A 3739-nucleotide genomic window follows, 5' to 3' on the forward strand; every position below is an offset into this window, starting at 1 on the left:
GTTCCACCTGATCCTGCAGGGAGGTAGCGACAGAAAGGAGGGATAGGAGAGAGCATAGACTGCAGGAGAGAGATAAGCAGTGTTCCAATGAAGGTCTCACAGCAGTCTAAACTTACAGCAGATTAATAAGAAAAATATCCAACTTTACCTGAGCCAGTTCACTTGTGTTCAGTGGACTAAAATGTGAGCCTTATCCTTGGAAATGGACTTGCTGAAAAGAGTTTGAACAGTATTATAAGACACATATTGTAACAGTGAGCTTTAGAAAGTTTAAATATGATTCATCAATATCTGCAACACCTTTTTTTTCCATCACAACCTTCCATTATTAATCGAAATTACAATGTTGATGTGTAAAGGTTACCACGTTCACAGACCACAAGAGAACCTCTTCACCACCAAGAAGCCCTGAATTCACCTTTAGGTATAAATTCAGGTATGAAATGCGACATACAGCAAATTGCATGCATTGCATCACAACAATTTTCTCAAGAAATAGTATGAGATGTAATTTCTGACTTCTATTATCTTTGAATTAATGAATGGATTTATTTGGATTTTCGAAACGTGCAAACCTATATATTAATCTCTTTGATGACATGTAAAAAAGAAAACCAGAGGATGACACCAAAAGGTCATAGATAACTTATTTCTGTTGTGGTCCTCATAAGAAACTAATTAAAATAAAGAAAAAAAACAACATAAATAATATGAAATAGTGACATTATAGTGAACAATTAAAAACACAAAATTGTACAATTGGGAATCAATAGATAAAATACGAGTTCTTCCTATTTATATTGTTACGTTATTTTTCTTTCAACACTAGAAGTGAATAAAATGTCCACACACTGTATATGTAGAGTCCTACTGTTAGATTCAGGCTTGTATATTCACTTACATCCCCAGTCTCCCCCTTTTTCTCACCTATTGTGTCTGTACAATAATTGAGATCCGTGTGAGTTTTCTCACTGTTCACACTGAGTTCACATTCTATCCTGACTCCTTTTTATCCTGCTTTTCCTGCAGTCAGTTCATCCTCATGTGACAGAGCTGCCGCTGACTCTTTAACTGGCCTCTAAGCAGGGGATGAATTCTACTGAGACAGGAAAATAACTAAATGAGCCTTTCCTCCAGCACGGCAAACATCATTTTTTTGCCCCGCTAGTAACGTCCAAGAATAGCACCATTGTCTATTTTTAATCCATCCAAATTTGTTTTCTTGTATTTAATGAGTATTACAGGCCCTCAACAGTCACTGCTGTGGGACTCTTGCTTGGTGTCTAATGGAGTGTAAACAACACAAACCATCTTCAGAAATTATTTAGAATCCACACATAGATGCTGGGGAAAAAAAAAAAAAATCAGCAGGAGAGTATTTAAAAGAAGTGCTCCCTCTTAGCTGTTTGCTAAGACCTGCTGCATGCTGCAGCTCTAATAGCCCATCAGCTCCCAAAGAGGGATCCAGAGACCACTGGGGGACCTTCAGGGAATTGTAGGGAGCCCCGAGAAAAATGAGCAGCAGTTCACTTTCACTGCTGCTCTGGGATGGTATGGATGTTTATTCTGCATTTTATCACTCACTGCCTTGTTAGTACAGCTTGAATGGCTTGTATTTTATTAGGTGCACTTAATGTTTAGTTTCCCATTAGAGCATTAAGAGGTTTGAACTTATAGGTTTTTGTAATTTTCAGGTTGTATTTTGCAGCGCCTTTCAATTGGACATACATAACATAACACTTCTACTCACAATCAGTAGTACAAATAAATGTGGGCACAATGGTGCAGGGGTTTGCACTCTCCTCTGCCCGTGAAATATACATTTAAGACTAATCGGTGACTCTAAAATTGTGTGAGTATGACTATGTGTGATTGTTTCTCTGTGTTAGAGACCTGTCCAGGCGTCCTTCACCCTGCGACCATAAGATGGAAAAAACAAACAAACATGGATCACTCGTTGTGACCCTCCAGCTTGTTAAACAAAACACCCCAACAAATGATAGGTTTCACAAGCCATATAGAAGTTAATAATCTAAAATTATATTGTGTAAAGTCCTCCAAATAAGACACGTACGTTTCTACGTAATCCATGCACTGACATCCCATATTACTCTTTGTTATACACTTACTTCTGACACATCAGAGAGAATGTTTTTCGCTTTATGCCGGTTTGAAAGCTCCAGTTTCCATTACATCTTTTGATCATATACATTAAACAACTCAATAATTGAATCCATTTCACCAGTGAAACACATAAAACAATAATATGAATTTAAACTTTAAAAGAGTTGATTCTGATGGACTTTCAGTCCTAATTAGTATCTGTTCGCTCTGTGGTGAACTTTTACTGAAGTAAAGCTTCTTCTTCCTCCTCCTCCTCCTCCTCCTCCTCCTCCTCCTCCTCCTCCTCCACCTCTTCCTCTTCTTCCTACTACTCCTCCTCATCGTCCTCCTTCCAGCACCATTATGGAAATCCCTTCCAGTGGCCTGTAGCATCAGTCATTAGTAATCCCTTGTCCTCTCAGACCTGACACAGCATACAAGCTGATTTGAAGGCATTGTGCAGGAGCTCGTAGGGTTTAGTGAGACTGTGGAGCATCATCTCATATATGACAGCACACACACACACACACACACACACACACACACACACACACACACACACACACACACACACACACACACACACACACACACACACACACACACACACACACACACACACACACACACACACACACACACACAGGAGTGGGATGTGGGGATGGGGTGTGTACCAGTCACATGTTCCACGCTCTCAGTCACTGTCAAGTTACCCAATATTCAGATTAAGCAGCTCCAGCAATAGCTTTCAGAATAAACTGTTATTGGGGAGGACACTCCCGTCACATTTCCAATTAATTCAGTCACAATAACAGCGAGACTCAGAACCACGGCATTTATAATCATCGGCATTAAAACAGATGCATCAATATGACAATGGTTGAGTATAGAATATAATGGATTTAATCTGTTTGCCTTAATACATTGATTGATTGAATTCAGCAGAGGAAAGCGAGGATTATCAATGGATCAAATTGTTTCAGCAGGAGGTGAATTTACCAGAATGAAACGGAATGGACATGTGTGTAGCCATGTGTATGGCATGTATGTGTGAAACACTTGAAACAAGTCTGTATTCCAAGATAAATGTTTGAATTCTCCACAGTTAAAAGTAAAAAGAGAACATGTGTCCAGCTCATGTGCACAGCCATTCAAATGTTTTCCTTTAAAAAAAAAAAAAAAAAAACCACACATAAATAGTTAAAAGTGACAATTTGGGGGGGGAACTTCCGGGACCTCTCCGCCTTATTGTGAAGATGAAAGCCTCTCTCCTCCGATCTGCTTCTCTCCGGCTGGCTTGACGCAGCTCTGCCTCCCCGGTGCGCCTGAACTCCGGTACCTGACACCGCAGAGCGCGTCCGGGCGGCTGAGGGGACGCGGACGCACCGCGGGAGTTCCTCCTGCTCCCATTTAACTTTACTTTGCCCGTTTGTCCAAAACTTGTGGATCAGCCCCTGTGTCTCGTTTTGTCCTCTTTTCTTTTTTCTTTTTTTTCCCCGACTGACGGACTGAGTTTGGATCTGGGCAGGGGCGGGGGAGGAGGCGGAGGACCGGCGGGCTGCTCTCAGATGGAGCACCGCGGCTCCGGGAGCTCAGGGCGCGCGGTCAACCCGGAGTGAGAGACGCTGGTGGATGG

Source organism: Blennius ocellaris (assembly GCF_963422515.1).
Source record: "Blennius ocellaris genome assembly, chromosome: 3".
NCBI classification, from domain to species: Eukaryota; Metazoa; Chordata; class Actinopteri; order Blenniiformes; family Blenniidae; genus Blennius; species Blennius ocellaris.